The sequence below is a fragment of the Pogona vitticeps genome, chromosome 3 (assembly GCF_051106095.1).
Source record: "Pogona vitticeps strain Pit_001003342236 chromosome 3, PviZW2.1, whole genome shotgun sequence".
Classification (NCBI taxonomy): domain Eukaryota; kingdom Metazoa; phylum Chordata; class Lepidosauria; order Squamata; family Agamidae; genus Pogona; species Pogona vitticeps.
Genome location: NC_135785.1, coordinates 12,828,654 through 12,849,973, shown reverse-complemented (window position 1 = coordinate 12,849,973; position 21,320 = coordinate 12,828,654). Strand labels below are relative to the sequence as shown.

The 21,320-nt window shown below is 43.6% G+C and overlaps 1 long non-coding RNA gene across 1 annotated transcript; it reads right to left on the bottom strand.

Annotated features, from left to right (window-relative positions):
• Positions 1-410: 410 nt before the first annotated feature.
• Positions 411-18,041, bottom strand: LOC140705529 (uncharacterized). Its single transcript, XR_012084924.2, has 3 exons — positions 15,538-18,041; positions 14,944-15,097; positions 411-621 (listed from the first exon to the last, which is right to left on the bottom strand). It is a non-coding gene; the product is annotated as an uncharacterized LOC140705529 (long non-coding RNA).
• Positions 18,042-21,320: the final 3,279 nt, after the last annotated feature.

Here is a 21,320-nt window from a genome sequence, read left to right as displayed (position 1 = left end):
GTTGTTACTGTGTTGCCTGCCAGCAACCCCAGTCCAGAAGGGTCCCTCCAAGCCAAAACCTCTCAAAAGCGTCCTATGTAGGTTGTGATATATCCCACCATTCCTTCCTTCTTTTTTTAAAGTGCATTTTGTAATTCATCACCAGCAGTATCATTCCTCTTAGAACTCTTGAAGCAAGCAGGCAGGGTGTAATCAGAGCATTTCAACATGCTTGTTATTGAGCAGAGCAGGGGGATTGGTCACGAGTCTTTGGGTTTTACAAAACCATCCTTCATTTTCCCTGGGCGGGCGGGAAGGGGTTTAAAGCACGCACACACCACATTTTATATTAGTTATTTATTTGAAAATAAAACAGGATTGGCAGGGGGAAGTTTCAAGAATGATTTCCTGGTTATAATAAATGTGGCTAATGTTCTGTTTTCTGGTAATTTATGCTAATAATGATTGTCATAATGTTTTCATATATTTCAAAGGCTTCAACAGCTTTATGAAGAAAGATTGCTATTACTTACCGAGAGGTCTGCCTTTTAGAGAAGAACCACAGCTTTAGTAAGATGGGGGAATGTTTAGAGCTGGGAAGAGTTTCTTAATTGGATCTCCACTGGCCACGGGGTTCCAGACCTGTAAACCCAAAAAGTGTCATTTCTAAGCCATGGGGAAATGATAATATAACACTGATGTATACGCTTGGGGGGTGGATAGACAGTGAACTTATTCCAGGTTGGACTGGAATAAAACATGTTTCTTGAAAGTGCAGTCTAAGAATTCTGTGCTTCCTGTGTCTGCATTTTGTTTCCTGAAGGGAAATGACTCTAGCTTTGTGCACAAACAGTTTGCACTAATTACAGAGCTCTTGATAAGAAATATTAGAGCTCCTGGCCTTGTTCTTTCATTGGAGACATCTTTCATAGTTTGACAATTTTTAGGTGTTTTGCTTTAAAACAAAATACACGTTCTACTCATAGCTCTTTTTACAAACAGATTAGCATTCCCAAAAGGGTTTTTGTGTGTGTGAAGGTTAAAAAACCTCTGTGAAAAAAGTATGTACAGTAGAATCGCGGTATTCATGGCGGATCAATTCCAAGCCCCACTGGATGCCAGAAACTGTGGCTATCACAAACCCTATATATAGCATAGTCTCTGGTTCCCTCCAGTGGCCAGTTCTGGTAATGCATATTGGAAACACATATTTCTGAGTTTTTAACTTAAAAATTTCAGGAAGAGGAAAAGTGAAACCGTGGGTACAGATCCTATGGATACAATGGCCCTACTGTACAGGGAGCATGTACTTTGTTTTAAGACAATATGACTATGTTAGAGGTAAAACACCACTTTGTTCAGTTGTTCTGGGTTTTTCGGGCTCTTTGGCCGCGTTCTGAAGGTTGTTCTTCCTAACGTTTCACCAGTCTCTGTGGCCGGGATCTTCAGAGGACCTCTGAAGATGCCGGCCACAGAGACTGGCGAAACATTAGGAAGAACAACTTTCGGAATGCGGCCAAAGAGCCCGAAAAACCCAGAACAACCATTAGATCCCGGCCGTAAAAGCCTTCGCGAATATACCACTTTGTTCGCTGTTTTTGTAGGGTGAGGAGGGGACTCTTGGATAGTGTAGGACTGCCAAGATGAACGGGGGTGTCTGTGGTTCATGGATTGAATGATACCCACCTTGATCTAAATCATGTTAGGGGAAAACCCTCCTAGCTATTTCGGTGTGAGAGCAAAGAAGGAAGGATTTGCTTCCTGTAGAGAACCTGTATGTACATAGCAAATCAGCAAGCCAAAGAATGCCTAGCAACCATATCTGATGGCCTCAGCAAGGGCTCTGTACAATATTTGGTTATGCTGTCATTCTTCAGCCATTCTCAGTGGGGGGCCATATGGTCCCCCTGCGGGCCCCTGGCACATTTGAAAGGGACTGGAAGCAGTTCTTCTACAGAGAGCGGCTTCTTTTTTTTGAACTTGCTCACTGAAATTATTGCTTCATGCCTCTTAATGGTAAGGCTGGCATTAGATGGGAAACTATTTAATACCTAAGCCTTTTCTGTGAGCTAAGGCATCAGTACTAGCAGCATATTTTTGAATGCACAATGTTCATGTAAAAATGGGCCTTTACTTGTTTATTTTTAGACATTCAATAAATTATGTTAATATGGCATTTGTGGAATAAACTATATTTGTTCAGCTTTCTTCTTTGCAAAGGACAACCCTGGAGACTTAGGGCATTTATATAAGCGTTCCTTTGTTTATGAACAGGTCTGGATCAAGAAAGGGTGGCAGAACAGGAAATGATTTTCCCGCCAAGGGATATGGAAGCCTCCCAGGGGCATGATCCCTCTGACAAAAAACAAGCAAGCAAACAAACAAAAACAAACCCCACTGTTATATCGAGTTATCCTTAAAAAAACACAACACAATTTTTAGTGTACTCATTAAACATGTCCACAAGCAGACTACTGTGTCAGAGGAGTTTTTCTGCTCCTCTGTTAGAGGCTCCTTTATTTTGCAATGGATTTGGAATTGATTCTTTGCAATTCCACATATGGAAGTGAGAGCTGGACCCTAAAGAAGGCTGACCACCGAAGAATTGATGCTTTTGAATTGTGGTGCTGGAGGAGACTCTTGAGAGTCCCCTGGACTGCAAGGAGAACAATCCTATTCATTTTGAAGGAAATCAACCCTGAGTGCTCGCTGGAGGGACAGATCCTGAAACTGAAGCTCCAACACTTTGGCCATCTCATGAGTAGAGAAGACTCCCTGGAAAAGCCCCTGATGTTGGAAAAGTGTGAAAGCAAGAGGAGAAGGGGACGACAGAGGACGAGATGGTTAGACAGTGTCACTGGAGCTACCAACATGAATTTGACCCAATTCCGGGAGGCAGTGGAAGACGGGAGGGCCTGGTGTGCTCTGGTCCATGGGGTCAGGAAGAGTCGGATATAACTAAATGACTAAACAACAAGAAAAAATAGCCCTGATGCTTTTTAAAAACTTCCTGCTATCTGATACAAGGTTTTGAATTGCTCTCATTTGCATCTCTGAAGACAATGGGGTTGGGTTACTCAGGAGTTTTGGACTGCAACTCCCAGAAGCCTTCACCACCAGCTGTCCTGACTGGGGGTTATTGGGAGTTGCAGTTCAAAAGCATCCAAGTAAAAAAGGTTAAGAACCACTGATGTAGAGTCACCCCCCCCCCCCAGTTTTGCAGTGTTTCACCAAAGCACTAACTCGGGGCTTATCATAGTGGGCATAAAAATATGGAGGACACAAGAATCCAGACAGGAATCTACCAGTGATGGCTAGCAAAATATATAGCAAACCTTCCTGGCCCTATTTGGTCCCCCTGTTCTTTTCACATAGAAATCTCTACACCTTTTGGTGGGATTTGTCCCTATGTGCACATTCACATTACACAGTTCTTGCCACCGATTAAAATGTGTTCATGTACTTCTTTTACACAGTTACGCATGTTAGCCCATTTACATTTTAAAAGGTACAAACATTTTTGTCACAGTAATTTTCGTGGAGATAGTCCATCTGTGTTGTCCTGTTAGCAGTAATTTGGTTCTTCATTGCGGTTGAAGCTGGAGATAGAAATGGGTTGGGTTTTTTTTAAGTGCATAATGTCCTTATGCTTTTTGCAAAAGGCAGGATATTTCCATGTATTTTGGCCCTACCAGCTGTACATTGTGACTCAAAACCACAGGATTTATAGTGCCTCCTCAGAGAGAGACAATTACGCTATCCAGTAATAAAACTTCACATTTGGCATTTTTCATTCTTGGTCCCCTGCCTAAATTCCTCTCTACACAGACACATTTCTTTAAAATGTAAACTTTCCTCTCTCTCCCTCTCTTTCATTACCCCCCACCAGAAAGCATTCCCCCCTCAGTACAATTCTTGGCATTTACATCCCTCAAGACAGTTTCTAATGATTTGCTGGGTCTCTCTGCTCCTGGTTGAAACTTGTCCAAGCTTAGCCTTACCACAAAACAAGCTAATCCATCAACCCATGCCAATGCATGTTTACAAAGAAAGAAGCCCCACTGACATCAATGAGACTTGCTGTCAAGGAAAAACACAATTACAGCTCTGCAGTGCAGTTCTAGCAATGGTTAATTAGCTACATGCCATAGAGCTGACTCCAAATTATGGCCACACTTTTCAGGATTTATTAGGATTTTTAAGATACAGTGTATTCAGAAATGGTTTCACATTCCTTTCTTCTGGAGGCATCCTGTGACAATGCAGCTTTCCCAAGGCTACACAGGCTTCGGAGATTCAGTGGGGGAATCAAACTTCCAGCCTTTCTCTCTCTGCGGCCGGGTACCCAACTCACAGAGCTTTCACCCAGGACCAAACTATCAGAGACATTTATTTCTTTCAAATATTTTTACTCTTCCTTTCTCCTTAAAAGGGGCCCAAGGCAGCTTACATCAGTAGAAGACAATATTTAAAAGCTAAAGACAGCAAGTATACAAATATAGCAAGGTAAAGGTTCCCCTTGATAATTTTTGTCCAGTCGTGTTCGACTCTAGGGGGCGGTGCTCATCCCCGTTTCCAAGCCATAGAGCCAGCGTTTTGTCCGAAGACAATCTTTCCGTGGTCACATGGCCAGTGCGACTTAGACACGGAACGCTGTTACCTTCCCACCAAAGTGATCCCTATTGATCTACTCGCATTTGCATGCTTTCGAACCGCTAGGTTGGCGGGAGCTGGGACAAGTGACGGGCGCTCACTCCGTCATGTGGATTCGATCTTACGACTGCTTGGTCTTCTGACCCTGCAGCACAGGCTTCTGCAGTTTAGCCCACAGTGCCACCACGTCCCTTCAAATATAGCAAAGAATCCAGCAAATGCCACATTAAAATGGTGGTGGTGTGGAAACCAACAATAAAAACACATATAAAGCAACAAGGCACGACAAATCTGTTTAAATCCCCACTCAGGCAGCCAGAGGAAGGTCTTTGCTTGTGGAAAGACACCAAAGATGGGCCTGGCTTGGCCTCCAGTGGGAGGGAATTCCAGAATCTGGGGACATCAACAGAGAAGGTTCTCTCCCATGTACTCACCAAACACACCTGTGAAGGTGATAAGGCTATAAAATGTTTTCCTTTCCACAATCAACTTGCTAATGAAGCTGGTCATGTACCTCTCCATGACTAATTACCCAACAAAAGGAAAGCTGATTCAGTTTCCTGAACTGTGAAAGCTCATGCCGAGATAGTCAAATGTACTTGACCATTCAAGCAGGAAGGGGCAACATCTGGCCCTGGGAGGCATTTTTGCAAGACTCCTGCACCCCAGGGGTCCTTAGCTCCCTTCAAAATACATATTAAAAAACTTTTAAAATCTCCTTAGTTATCTTAAATATCGTCTTAAACACCTCTCACCATCCCTCCATGTTTTTGATGATGGAGTTTTGAGTGGAGTTTTCCTTTCTAAAGAAAGAATGTGCAAGACTTAGGATATCTTTGTAACAAACAAACAACTGTCTTTATAAATGTTGAGCAAGATTGGAGCAGGATGGGAAAAAAATGGCACTCCTCCCATTTAATAAAGCAACAGAGTAATGTGTGTTGCCTACATACTGCTGCATAATGCTTAAAGCTCTCTCTGGGTGGTTTATAACAATTAAGAAGGATATACATTGAGTACTCAATTTATCAACCTTGGAAAGATGGAAGGCTGAGCTGACTATCTGAGGCCTCCAGGATTGAACTCAGGTTGCAAGCAGAGTCTTCACTACAGTATTGATGTTCAACCACTACAACACAAGGATCCTGTACAACAGCTGGGCTGAAATTTTAATTTTCCTTGAACAATAATGATGGAAGAACTTTCTCCACCACACCCGGTAGTAGCAAGTCAATTCAAAGGTAGACTGCATGGCACAGCTTCTTCCTCCAGCAGCTTGGTGCTGCCTCCAAGTATCTGCCACCTGAGGCAAGTGTGGTCCTCTGTCTGCTGCATAATAGCTAGCCTTGATTCAGCATGAGTTAGATGTGGGAGCGTGGAGATTGTGGTTCAAAGGAAGAAAACTCCAGGTCTTCCTAGCAACATCACATTGATTAAGTAAGAGAACAAAACCATTATAATGAGAAAGGCTTATTTCGTAGCAACTTCCTTGCTAAGCTGTGTAGGCAGAGCTAGGCCTATGCTATGCCTCTAAGTCTCCTCTGCTAAGCCTCTTCCCCAGTTGAGCCACATTTAAGTTTCTGTAGATGTAGGACTATCCGCTAGATGCAAACAAATGTCTAATAAACATTTACAAATATGTATAGTACATATTAGGGACATGGCGGCACTGCGGGTTAAACCGCAACAAAGCCTCTGGGCTGCAAGGTCAGAAGACCAGCAGCTTGAATCCACGCGATGGAGTGAGCTCCCATTACTTGTCCCAGCTCCTTCCAACCAAGCAGTTTGAAAGCATGTAAAAATGTGAGTAGATAAATAGGTACCACCACGGTGGGAAGGTAAAGACGTTCCGTGTCTAGTTGTGCTGGCTACATGATCACGGAAACTATCTATGGGCAACGCTGGCTCTATGGCTTGGAAATGAGGATGAGCACCACCCCCTAGAGTCAGACACAACTGGGCAATTTGTCAAGGGGAACCTTTATCTTTACAGTATATCTATGTTACTCTGACAGGATTAGTTTTTGAAATTTTGAATGCATTCTGAGGAATTTTGCAATTTTTCTTTCTTTCTTTCTTTCTTTGAAATATTTTTACCTTGAGTTTCTCCTCAAAAGGACTTAAGGTGACTCATTTTATTAAAAGGACAATAACTTTATAACTTAGACATCCTTCAGTCTTGAAAGACCATGGTAACGCACTCTGTATGAGTATCCTCTCCAGAGCACAAAGCTTGGGTAGAATAATATGGAGGATAGGCTGTTACCCAACCAGCAAATCTCCCCTCTCCACGTCGCTGAAATAGTCCAATGGAAAGGCAAGAGCCAATACAACTGGTTCCAGCAACGTTGCAGGAGTTGGCAGAACGACACGAACTGCCTCTGGGACTCTGGCTCCGGATTTTGCCTTGAGGTTTACTCCTGAAGCCTTTTTCCATCAGTGGATATAGCCACAAGGCAGTGGAGGTTTGAAATCGGAGTTTTCCTTCTTCTGGATGGGCTGCCTTTCAAGGCTGATGAGCTCCACCTACCCGGACAATAGACAACACTAAAAACAGTAAGTGTACACATATTTTTTTAAAATTAAACAAGTATATTAAAAATGTTTTTAGCTCACTAAATAGAGGAAAGGTCAGGAATGTTATACTGAAGAATAGTCTTTGTCCTCTAATACAGTGAACTACAACTCCCAGAAATCCTGGTCAGCAAAGCTAGTAGCAAAGGCTTCTGGGAGTTTTTGTCCAAGTGCATCTGGACCCAAGGTTGGGAACCTCTGCTCTAATAATATTACCCATGTCATATGCTTGGCAGGTAAAGGAAATTCTAGGTTTGTGCTTCACCTTCCAAAGACAGGTGGACTCTGCAATGGAATTAAAACACACAGGAAGGTATGGGATGGAGTGTTCATTCGAAATGGAATTCCGTTCAGGACAGTGCCCAGAGAAAAGGGCTCTTTTGGGTTACAGTTCCCAGAATCTCCCACCCAAAAATCATCCTGGGACTTCTGCAGTGTAAAACAGTCACTGTTCCAAGTTCTGGTTCTGGAGTTGAGTAGGCCAGTCTTCAAATCAGGAACACGGGAAACTGGGTCCTCTGTCCACTTAGTCTAGAGTTATCCATTCTGACTGGCAGAAGATTGTTAGGTTTTCAAGAAGCATTATCTCCTAGCCTTAAATGCCAGTGGGGGGGGGGAGTAGAGTGGGGTAAGGAATCTCTGTTATTCTATAGTGGTCTCCCCTCCAAGTGCTAACCAGACCTGATCCTGCTCAGAGCTTCCAGTAACAGATGAGACGAGAGTGTTTGGGTGGGTATACTGACCAGCCATCTCTACACCATTGCGTTCCCCCTGCCCCAAATTTAAAAAAGCCTTCACTCAAGAGAGGGGGCAGAAGTTAGCAAACAGCGTTGCAATAGTGCAGGCGGCTTGTGAATAATGCAAAAGCAATCAGTTGCCAACGTACCCAGGGAAGCTGGCAGCAACGTGTTGGTGTGGCTTTCCAGCCTGAGCGGGCTCAATCTGTCACTAAGGCTCACCTCAGTTTGGGCATCGGCATTCACTCCCTCCACCAGCACAGCTTGTGCGGAGTCATCAGGAGGGAGCCAGTATGTCAACTGTCGATGCGCTGAAACAGCTGAACCAGATTTGACAATATGTGAGCTGGCCCTGGGACTGCAAAGCCTCATTGGCTCCTTCATTGGTATCCAAGCTGGTGCCCATTATGTTGCTCATATTGAAATGCTACGGAAGCAAGACGTTTTGCATTGTGCAAACCTTATTATCCCAGTAATTACACAATCCGGATATAATCAAGTTTAGACGTTCCTGTTTTGGATGAGAATGCTCGGTAGATGCAAAAGGAACAGCATCCAAAAAACTGTTGCCAGCATATGAGGAAGTAACAAATCTGTTGTTCTTTCTAAGGAGGTTATTTCAGACACAGAGAATGTCTTCATCATAGATCTTGACTTGACTGGGTTAATTGTTGTGGTTTCTTCTTAAGAAACTCTAGAAACTGTAGTTTGGCTTCTGTTTTAAGTGCTCAGGTAGCCAGCTGGAGATTGACTCAACCTTATATCCTTCCAAGGTCAGTAAATTGAGTACCCAGCTTGCTTGGGGTGGGGGGGTGGGAATGTGTAGCCTGCATAATTAAATTGTAAACCACCCAAAGATTGCTTTAAGTGCTATGCGGTGATATATAAGCAGCACACTTTACTCTGTGTTTAGCCTTTAACAATTTTTCAGTCTATGCATGGAGCCCAACAGTCTTAATAGAGAAACATCTGAACCTCCCTTAAACTACAAATCCAAGAATTCTTTGTCAGGGTATTGATTTATAATGCAGCTCTGTTAACTACTGTACTGATGATCTGGAGTACACTCTATATGTTTTACATAATTGAGGTTCAAGGATGCTTCTAAGGCACTTTTGATTAAAATGGCCACAGTATCGACTGCTTAAAATTCAAATGGGCAATAATCCACCACTTACTAAAACAGTCTGTTTCACTGGGGAGCAACAGTTCGTGCCATTCCCTGCTTTCTAACATTTTTCAACATGCCAGCCATGTTAGTCTGTTTCTGCACGTACAACAAAAATAAAAACAATCGTTGTGGCAACTGCGCTATGCAGAGGAACATATTATTTTTCCAGTTCTTCCGTGCACAGCCAAGCATTAGTTTGTCAGTGCTTGTCTCCTTAGGAGAGCGGTTCCCAACCTTGCACCTTCAGATGTTCTTAGGCTGCAACTCCCAGAAGCACTTGCCAGCACAGCTGGTGGCGAAGGCTTCTGGGAGCTGTAGTCTAAGAATATCTGGGCAGTCAAAGTTAGGAACCACTGATCTCTAGGCCAATATTGTCAGCCCTAACCGTCACCAGCTCTTTCCTGAGTTTTTCTGTTCATACTTGGAAATGGCAAAGAATGAACAAGGGATTTTCTTCACATAATGCCTGGGCTATGCTCCCCTCCCTTGATTACTGTTGTTCCCGTTAAAGGGGGGGGGAAATATTCCAACATTTCTCTGGGCTTCTCCCTGTCTACTTTCTAGCCTCCGGAAGGTACAGCCCAAGCTGGCAAGTGCCATGTAAGCCTCTTGGCCAGGATAACAGGAGGGGAACATACACACCAGCTCCTTCTGTAGCCTGACAAGAGACTTCGTTAATTGGTTACATCTGCTCTGGGAATCTGTCCGCCCCAACTTGGCGGCCACAACATGGAATATTTATGTTTCAACAAAGCCTTGATTGAGAGAACCAGGTTTCTCAGTAATTTTAATCGACAAGCTGGTTCCACTATCTATTTTTGATTAAAGCGGGAGATGTATTAATAGTGAGGAAGTGTGAAAAAGGCTCTGAGGTTCGTTTCAGGAAGAGCAGACACTGAATACGATTGCAGGCAGATGTCTTTCACTGCCAGCTTCTTGGAAATAAGGCTAGCTCACCCCGTGTGTCCGCAACTTAGCATCTCCCCCTCTTTATTTTATTTCATTTTTCTTCATTAAATTTGCTGAACACCTCATAAGCACTGTTTATGTGGCAGAATGAAACACACCCAATTGCAATAAAATCAGTTAAAAACCAGCATAGATTAAAATGCTTGAACATGCATATTAGAAATAATACCATATTGACCATAGACAACAAATGCAACAGCCAAAAATGAGTAGCAGGGCTAAGAGGTAAAAATGTAAAATCCAAACACATAGAGTAAAACGCAGATCTCCAAAATTATATAGAATATATTCTCAAAGGCTTTCACCGCCGGGATCCGATGGTTGTTGTAGGTTTTTCGGGCTGTCGGGCTGTGTTCTTAAGGTTGTTCTTCCTAACGTTTCACCAGTCTCTGTGGCTGGCATCTTCAGAGGACAGGAGTCAGAACTCTGTCTGTGCTCTGGTGCAGTTTGTGGGATAGTTGACTATTTATAGCTGTGGGATCAGCTTTTTGTCCTAGTCAGGAAATTGGGTGATTATGGCCATCAAACCAATAAAACAACACCAAACTGAAGAGGAAAAACTGTCACTCACAAATAAAGTATTTCTGCCATACATCAAAGGGGTCACGGACCGCATGGGGAAACTTTTGAAAAAACACAAGCTACAAACAGTATTCAGACCCACCACAAAAATACAACAAATGCTACGGTCAGCAAAGGACAAAAAGGACCCCCTCACCACTGCAGGAGTACACCAGATACCTTGCAGCTGTGGCCAGGTATATATTGGAGCCACAAAACGCAGCATCCACACCGGAATCAAAGAACATGAGAGACACTGCAGACTAAAACAACCGGAAAAATCGTCAGTAACTGAAAATGCCCTGAAACATGCTGGATATGAAATTCTATTTCAAAATAATGAAGTAGTGGACAACACCAGCAATCATTATGTCAGACTTCACAGGGAAGCCATTGAAATCCACAAACACCAGCAGAGCTTCAACAAAAAAGAAGAAAGTCTAAAATTCAGCAAAGCCTGGCTCCCAGCACTGAAAAATACAGCCTGCAAAGGGTCAACAAACTCTACCCAGCCACAAGGATGGGTGATCGCTGCACACAAAAGACCAGCTAACGATCACAGTGACAAATCATCTCTCCCCCTTATCTCAACAATACACCCACAACAAAAAAATGCTGATCATCATAATAACCCATTCTCCTGAATAGGACAAAAAGCTGATCCCACAGCTATCCCACAAACTGCACCAGAGCACAGACAGGGTTTTGACTCTTGTCCTCTGAAGTTGCCAGCCACATAGATTGGCAAAACATTAGGAAGAAAATCCTTAAGAACACGGCCAAACAGCCCGAAAAAACTGTAACAACTATATACAGTATGTCTTGGGAGAATGAACAGGTTCAGCATTTATTTATTTGTTTATTTGTTTATTTGTTTATTTGTTTATTTGTTTATTTATTTATTTATTTATTTATTTATTTATTTATTTCCCTCCTTTCTCCCCAAAAGGACCCAAGGTGGCTTACATCATTAAAACAGTATTTAAAAGCTAAAAACAGTAAGGTTAAAAGTATTTAAAAATAATTAAAGCATTGTACAGTGGTGCCTCGCAGAACGGTCGCTCCGTAGAGCGACGTATCCGCACAACGGTGCCGTTTTTGCGATTGCAAAAATGATCGCAAAACGGCACCTAGATAGGGCACAATTCACAGAGCGAAGGTCGGTAAGCGGTTCGCTTACCGACCTTCGCTTTGCGACCCGCCGATCAGCTGGTCGGTGGGTCCAAAATGGCCGCGCGCAGCATTTTTGCGCCCTTGGTAAGCAAGGGGAGGGCGCGAAAACGCTGCCGGAACAGCCGAAATGGCTGGACGCAGTGTTTTCGCGCCCTGCCCTCGCTTACCAAGGGCGCGAAAACACTGCGGACGGCCATTTTGGCTGTTCTGGCAGCCATTTTAGACCTGTCGGACAGCTGATCGCAGCCATTTTCGCGCCCTCGTTCAGCGAGGGGAGGGCGCGAAAATGGCTGCCAGCCACCCGGAAGCATTGTTGAACGGTGAGTATTCAGCCCAATTGAAATGCATTAAACACTGTTTAATGCGTTCCAATTGGTTTTCTTGCCCCGTTCAACGATGCTTTCACACAGCGAGGGTTAATCCAGAATGGATTAACCTCGCTGTGCGAGGCACCACTGTATTAAAATGGCAACTATGACCAATATTAAAACATATTTAAAACAGGGCGTCGTAGTCCATTTAAAATGCTTCACAGTAACAGAACTTGGAAAATTATCCCTTTTTTGCTTGCATGTCCTTGAATTCCACTGGCCAGGCCAGCTCAAGGACTCTGGAACTTCTCTAAGGCAAAAAAGAAACTTTTGGGAAAGCAACTTTCAAAGTAAAATTTGGGAATTGCAGTATAAGAAAGTAACTTATCAAAGCTCCATCAGATCACTGTTTCATGTAGGCTGAATGGCTGTGGCTAATTGGGTCTTTTGCTATCATCTGCTATGTGACTGAACATGGCAATACTTAAGCTAGAGACTTCTGTATGTATGCCTTGTAACCAGCTACTTACTGGCAGCCAGTATAAACAAGGCTGTTTTGAATGCAGGATCTGAGAAAGAACTTGAATTCTGAGAAGTGTGAATACTGAAATATCTCTTTACTGCTGTTCTGAAATTTGAATGGTGAACTGCACATGTGGTAAGCCTGTATTCTTAATGCAGAATGATTGAAATTCTTCCCCATCTTCACATATGGGAATGCTTTGCTTGGGAAGGTTGCAGCTCCAAATGAAGTTTGGATCAAGAAAACGTTCTGGGAGCAGAGGTTAACCATGGTCTCACTCTGATGAAACAGATTTCCCCAGCAGTGGCACTAAAACCATAAGCCTATGCGTGTGTACTTGGAAGGAAGTCCTACTATGTCCAGTGGGACTTACTCTCTCATAATTTTAAGGACATAACCAGCCATCCTGCCTGCCTGCCTTCCCAGATCTCCTCTTTCATTTTGTCTCTTCAAAGCTAACAAATTTTATTGATGTGACACAAGATTGCGTAGATTTTTTTATTAGAGAGCTATTGTGGTGTAGCAGACACAGCAGTGATTCCCAGTCTTGGGTCTCCAGATGTCCTTGGACTGAAACTCTCAGAAATCCTGCCCAGCACAACTGGTGATGAAAGCTTCTGAGAATTTTAGACCAAGAACATCTGGGGACCCATGGTTGGAAACTAGAGATGAGCACCAATTGCAATTTGGCAGTTTGGCCTGCTTCGGCATGATGCCTGCTCAGATGTTCCAGGGGTGCCATGCACTTCCCTCCCCCACCTCCTCTGGGCAATTGCCCACTCAGAGGCAGCTATGTGTGTTTCCCTGCCCCACCTGGAGCAGGGACTGGGCTGCTGCCAGAGGAGGCAGAGGAGTGGGCTGCTGCCAGAGGAGGCAAAAGAGGGAAGCATGCTGCTGCTGGTGGTGAGTGGGTGCTGCCAGAGGAGGCAGAGGAGTGGGCTGCTGCCAGAGGAGGCAGAGGAGGGAAGCATGCTGCTGCTGGTGAGTGGGTGCTGCCAGAGGAGGCAGAGCGGTGGGGTGCTGCCAGAGGAGGCAGAGGAGGGAAGCATGCTGCTGCTGGTGAGTGGGTGCTGCCAGAGGAGGCAGAGGAGTGGGCTGCTGCCAGAGGAGGCAGAGGAGGGAAGTGCTGGTGGTGAGTGGCTGATCACCCAGAGCTGGCAGGAGAGGGAAGCGTTTGCCATTCGTGGAACACCTGTACATCCGTTGTTCTTAACCAGGCTGAACCACCAAACCATGGTTCATGCCCATCTCTATTGAGAACCACCGAGACAGTGTTGTACTAGAATTCTGGAGGCTTGGATTCAAATCTCCGCGTAACCGTGGTGAAAACCCATTCATTGAGTGGTGGCAAGGGCAAACTACTCCTTGAACATCTCATACAACTCAAAAGCCCTGTTATGGTCTTTTCAAGTCAGATTACGACAGCATATAACAGGAACAACAATCTACGCAAAAGCTTGCCCCCACACATCTGTTAAATATCTTGCAGCCCTGTGTAAGATAGTTATTACTGTAAGAGAAACAGCTGTTACCCCTTTGGAATGATTTGAAAAATGTTACACATGCACCTCCCACTGATTTTCAGATGATAATTTTCCTCGACAACCTATCTGGCCCTACGCTCAGGCCTCTTCCTGAGTTATCATATAGACGTCTGTGAATTTCAGAGCCAGCCAGACGTTTACCAGATTGGAAAAGATCCAAAGATAGCTCTCTCCATGCACATTTGAAAGGGGAAGCGTTTCACTGAAGGCAAGCTGCTGCTTTTGTCACGCTGAGGTAGTTGCAACGGCCCTAGCCTCTGTGCTATCTGAGAACCCCAGATGTGCAAAATCAATCTGTGAGTGGGTGTGTCAATGTGGTCATCGTTTGCTTGCATCCTGGGGCTGCGATTTTTTTTTTTAAGGACAGCAGCTGCTTCTTTTAATAATTGTCCTGGTTAAAAAAAAAAGGCAGGCAAAATCCCCAGTGTGTGTCCTTTAATTAGTTAAAAACATTTCTACTGAACCTGACTCAGGGCTCCTCCATATGCTATTTCTTTTCTCTGAGGGGAAGATTTCAGTCTGAGCTTTGTGCCAGCCCTGAATAAGCTAAAAATTCAATAGGTAAAGGTAAATTCCCCTTCACATTTAGTCCAGTCATGTTTGACTCGAGGGCGTGGTGCTCATCCCCGTCTCCAAGCCGTAGAGCCAGCATTTGTCCGAAGACAGTTTCCGTGGTCACGTGGTCAGAGCGACTAGACACAGAATGCAATTACCTTCCCACCGAGGTGGTACCTATTTATTTACTCACATTTCAACATGCTTTCGAACGGCTAGGTTGGCAGGAGCTGGGACAAGCGACGGGAGCTCACTCCATCGTGTGGATTCGATCTAACGACTGCTGGTCTTCTGACCTTGCAGCACAGAGGCTTCTGAGGTTTAACCCGCAGCATCACGACATCTCTCTAAAAATCCAATAACTTGCATTAATTGAGAAAAGTAAGGAAAAATGCTCACATTTGCTTTGTTTACTTCTTTAGTTCCTTACTAAACTGTATCTCTCAGAGGTCAATCCCACTACTAAATCCCCCCCCCCCATTTAAATTGAGTTCAGCATGTTTTACATTAATTTAAATTTGGGCATTTACATGAGGTATGTACAAATGTGGAGAAATGTGACTGGGGAGCAAGTTTTTCTACTCCTCTGCCAGAGGTCCATGTATTTTAAGGCCGATGTTTAATTAATTGCTCATTAAAATCGTCTCCACATATGTGAACACCTCTTGGTCTGCCTTATTTTGTTTTTAATTCCTGCTACCTGATAGAGCACTATACTGGATAGCAATAATTTTTTAAAATGAAAACAATGTGGTCTGCAACCCAAAGTTCCAATAAGCTGACATACCTTCTTTGGATGCTGTGGAAATGGTGATGGATGTGGTGGTGGTGGTGAAGTGGTGGCAGCAGCCATACTGCAGGTGGCAGTGGCACCAGGCGCAGTGGTGGTGGCAGTAAGCATGCACACACCAACCCCAAGGTCATGTGAACACCACGTGATGTTACAGCAAATTCAAAAGCAATGATCCCTGTCCTTATTAACTTCATCAGTAGGACCAAGTCCTCATCCACCATAGCGCTAGCTACGGTACCTGATACCTTAATAAAATCAAAATGGCAAAAAAACCAAGAAACAAAACAAAACAAAACAGAAAGGAAAGGAAAAACATAAAATAAAACACATTTTAAAGAAAAGGGTGAAATCCCCCAGAAACTGAGAGGAATTGCTATTCACAGAGCAGCCCTACTGGAGTGATGCAGTTGATTCAGCTGAATTGCAAAATCGGATCAGTTTGAACTGACACAGAGTGAGTCCAAACTGTATTAGTCACCTGGGATATTTCAGGTAAATCAGACTGTTTGGTCAGTCTGGACCTCAAATTGCTGTAGATGAAGGCCAAGCAGGCTTATTCAGTGATCTTGTCTGTTTATGATTGCACAAAGAGGAGGATGCTTTATTTCCATCTACTACTTTCATTTCTGTCCTACAAGTGGAGCGTGATGAGTTTGCAGCTTCTCCACTATCTATAGATGCTGTCCAAGTGTGTCAGGACCCTGATTTTCAAGGACATTGATTACGGTGGAGCAGGGAAGGCTGTCCCTCTTCAGATCTGTCACCCTCCATATGTAGGAGGGCAACGGAAGTGAGGATGAAATGGAAGAACTAGAATGCTCCCTGCTCTCAAGGGCGTGACAAACCAGGATGAACAGCTGAAATCAAGCAAGTGTGTGTCCAATGTGTTGCAGAGCAGCTATATAATAAGGAAACTGCCAGGATGGGAAGAGGAAGAATAGGAGGAAAAGAGCTGGAATTTGCTCATTGACAGCTTCCAATGGAGGCAAGAATCACACTGGCTTTGTGGGAAATCTGAATGACCCTGCATCATGTAGTGGTTTTTGGAGCTGCCCGGCATTACTGACCACCCAAGGCTCATGAATAGAAAAGGCACCCCATCAGAGGGTACAATGAGACTGGAAAAAAATTATCATGTATTGGAACCAGCTTAATAGTAGGTAATGATTAAGACCCATTGGCTTCCGTATGGTTTGTACGACAGTATTGCAGATTCCACAAGACTCTCTTTGCATCAATGCAATTTGCTAGAATAATGGTACTCCTCAGGAACTGCCTGATTTCTAGAAATAATTTATGTTCCCTGCAATACACAGTAAGCACTTCATCGCTCAAAATGCTTATGGATCTGTACTGGTTGAAAAGAAAAAGAAAGAGAAAAATCTAACCCTTTCATATTTTGTTCCTTATATGAATATGAGAGGATCCATTTACTACTACTGAGCTATCCAGCAGTTCTTATCCATTGCAGATGTGAATGATCTTTTCTGGCCAATCTGTCGTGGAGTCTTTTTTGAAAAGTAAGTTGCATCGTGTTCTTACAAAAGAGAGATGAAAGGTGGCCAGATCAGCATCCTCCCATGTGGCCTTTTTTAAAAAAAAACCATAATATCTCCTCTCTGTCACTACAATGGATGTTACAATAGACACCAGGTCAAAAAATCAGACATGGCACACAGTTGTAGTGTTTGTTCTGTGGAGTACTTGGGTGTCCATAAATATAAGGCTCTGCAGCGCCTGTGATGTTTTCAGAGAAAGGAGAAAGCCTTTCATGTGAGGAGCAACTTTTGAAAAGGGGCATCATCCAACTCTCTCAGAGGAAGTTATACCGTGACTATGCTATGGGAAGTGCACATTAAAAACCTACAAGTTGTGCTGGGTCAGACCAAAGAGCTGGCTGTCTAGCCCAGTGTATTGTTACACAGCTTCCACAACAGGAAATCCAGAAGCAAGATATGAATCCACTGGACCCTCCAGCTTGTGTTCCCCACTATAAGCAGAGAGAGAGAGAGAGAGAGAGAGAGACAGAGAGACAGAGACAGAGACAGAGACAGAGAGACAGAGAGACAGAGAGAGTATATGTAAGCATGTCTATACAGTGGTGCCTCGCTTGACGACGCTAATTCATTCCAGCGAAATCGCTGTAGAGCAAAAACATCGTAAAGCAAAATAAAAAAGCCCATTAAAATGCATTGAAAACCGTTCAATGCATTCCAATGGGCTGAATACCTTCCAGCGAAGATCTTCAATAAGGTGGCCATTTTTGGGTGCCTGTCTTGTGAAAAATGCCTCCTAAAAACAGCGGGGAGCCATTTTGAGCAGCCGACAATCACCTGTTTTGATCATCGTAATGCAAAAAATCGGTTCCCGAAGCAGGGAACTGATCATCGCAAAGCGAAAACCCCCCATTAAAACATTGTTTTGTGATCGCAATTGCGATTGCAAAAACATCGTCGTGAAGCAGATTTGTCATTATATGGGGTAATCGTTAAGCAGGGCACAACTGTATGTAAGTTTGTTAGGAGCCTTGTGATGCAGTAGTTAAAATACAGTACTGCAGTCACGAGTCTGCTCACAACCTGAGTTCAACCCCAGGTTCAGGTAGCTGGCTTGAGGGTATCTCAGCCTTCCATCTTTCCGAGATTGGTAAACAGACTACCCAGTTTGCTGGGGAGGGGGCAATGTGCAGCTTGCATAACTAAATTGTAAACTGCCCAGAGACTGCTTTAAGTGCTACAGGGTGATATATAAGCAGAACCATTTGAATTTTTTTAGAATAGAAACTGGTTTTGTCAATGTCCATAACTGGGCAACTTATAGCATGCCTGAGCGGTTGTATATCTCAGATGTTGTAATTTGGCACTAGCACATTCCTACTAGAGATCTGTGATTTGTGTGGATTTTTAAAACCCATATTTCAACTTGCCGTATTCTCAGAGATGGAAAATATTTAGTTTTTTCCACCTGCAGCCCCCTGAATCCCATAGTTGGCATGCCTAGCCATTTATTGTCTCTCTCTCTCTCTCTCTAGACATTTGGCTACATAAGACTTAAATGCACATTTATTGAGTCAGGTGTGAGTCGTTTAAAGCTGCTCTGTTAAATATACTCACACTGTTACCCATTGCTTCATATTGCTAGAGACAGCTTTGGCAAAATTAATCAATTATGTGCTATCAAGCCGATTCCGATCATAGAGACCCTTGCCAGGGTTTCCTGACTATGAAGTCCTCGGAAGTGGTTGACCAGTCCCTTCTTCTGGTGGTTCCCTGGGGCCGTGCAGCTTGCCCAAGGCGACACAGGCTGGTTGTCCTCTTGAGAGGCATAGTGCAGAATAGGGTTTTATTTTTTATTTTTTGAGACCCAGCTGCTCGGGAGAAATTATTCTGTTTTGTACAGTAAGTACATACAGTGCTTAAAAAAACCTGTTTCTTTTGCCTTCGGCTATGCAGCAAAACTAGACACACACACCCTGAACTAATGACAATGTGTTCCTGCATTTCAAAAATCAAGGAAAAGGGGAAAAACCTTCAGTTTCAAGAAAAAGTTATGGCTAAAACTATATCATCACAGAGAAAGGAAATTTGGATCATAAATCAATCTCACATTCAAAACATGGGCATACTGATTCCTTTTTCTTGTGCCTTAACTTCCACATCAAGTAAACACCACAGTATAGTCCCACTAGCTACTGATTCCTTATATAATGCATCAGCAGTGGTGCAGAAGATCTGAAGTGAAATACAGTACTAGCTTTGGTAGCATCAGCGTCTTCTACAAATAGAATCTTAAGGCAACCTTTTGTTTGTTCAGTCGTTTAGTCGTGTCCGACTCTTCGTGACCCCATGGACCAGAGCACGCCAGGCCCTCCTATCTTCCACCGCCTCCCGGAGTTGTGTCAAATTCATGTTGGTTGCTTCGATGACACTGTCCAACCATCTCATCCTCGGTCGTCCCCTTCTCCTCTTGCCTTCACACTTTCCCAACATCAAAGTCTTTTCCAAGGAGTCTTCTCTTCTCATGAGATGGCCAAAGTACTGGAGCCTCAGCTTCAGGATCTGTCCTTCCAATGAGCACTCGGGGTTGATTTCCTTTAGAATTGATAGGTTTGTTCTCTTTGCAGTCCAGGGAACTCTCAAGAGTCTCCTCCAGCACCACAATTCAAAGGCATCAATTCTTCGGCGGTCAGCTTTCTTTATGGTCCAGCTCTCACTTCCATACAACACTACAGGAAAAACCATAGCTTTGACTATTCAGACTTTTGTTGGCAAGGTGATGTCTCTGCTTTTTAAGATGCTGTCAACCTTACCCACCTTTATATAATCTGAACTAATGTGGTCTAACTGATGTGTATTTGGGAGAAGGAGGTCTCTTGTTTAATAGATCCCATCATCATCATCATCATCATCATCATCATCATCATCATCATCATCATCATCATCATCATCATGATGTACTGTCAAGTCAATTCTGACTTATGGTGACCCCTTTTCAGGGTTTTCCAGGGAGAGGATACGCAGAAGTGATTTTCCATTCCTCTCTTCTGCAGGCAACATGGGTCTAAGCAGCTTGCCCAAGGTTACATGGGCTGGCTCTACACGCAGGAGGCACACTGGGGAATCAAATTCCCAACCTCTGGCTCTACAGCCAGATACCTAAAATACAGAACCATCTAGCCACCTTAGGTAGTAACTCAGGTAACTCAGATTTTTGTTCTTTAGAGAATCAAATAGTGGAGCTCATGTTTGTGTTTACATGGGAGGGGGGGTTTCCAGGTACAAAACAATGTGCCCATGTTTTCAGTGAGATTGGGGGCAGGGCTGATATATGGCCCTTCTTTTTTAGGATATAACTTCAACCAAACTTTTCGCTTTAGCAGTCCCCCCACAGTTTGCACATTTTTATTTGACTCAAGGCAATCCACACGATGTGGATGTGTGTTCCTATCAGCATAAGTTCAAATCAGCAGTTCAAGCAAAGAGATTATCTATTCAGAATGTTTTTGCGTCATGCCATTTTGTGGTTAATGCTGAAATAATATCATATTAGCACAAATCCCCACTGTGTACCAGACATTCTGTTCATCAAGAAGGCCATTAAAAGCCTGCTGTATATTTCAAAATCTTCTAATTAGAGCCTTAAGAAACAATTTGCACCAAAACAATTTATCTCCTTGTGGAATATTCACATTCAGATGGATTTTACTCGACTATATTAGTTATTCTAAAATTGTGCTCAGAAAGTTTTCAAAATAAATACAGAATCCTCTTTATATTTGTCCAGTTATTGTGGCACGGGGGAAAATGTGCAAGTCTGCTCCCACAAGTTTAAAGCATAACCACACGGCCTCAGTAGCCAACCATATAAAAAAAGATCATCACGTGCCCACAACCAAGATCTTCGACACGCACAATTGTATCTCTAATCACCACGCATGATTGTGAAAACTGGACAGTTAACGAAGCTGACAGGAGAAGAATTTGTTCATTTGAAGTGTGCTGCTGGAGAAGAGCTTTGTGATGCCGGCCACAGAGACAGGTGAAACGTTAGGAAGAAAAACCTCCAGAACATGGCCAAACAGCCCGAAAAACCTACAACAACCGTCAATGTATAAGTCTATCTGTCAGAGGACAGGATGAGTCTATGTGCCCTCCCATTGACAGTGTTCCATTTGATCTTTGTTCCTCCAGTGCCTCCTCTGCATTGGGGTGGAGGGTCAGATACCCCACTAGTCGCTGGGGCCTCCACTGAGTCAGTACATGAGATGATGGCAGACT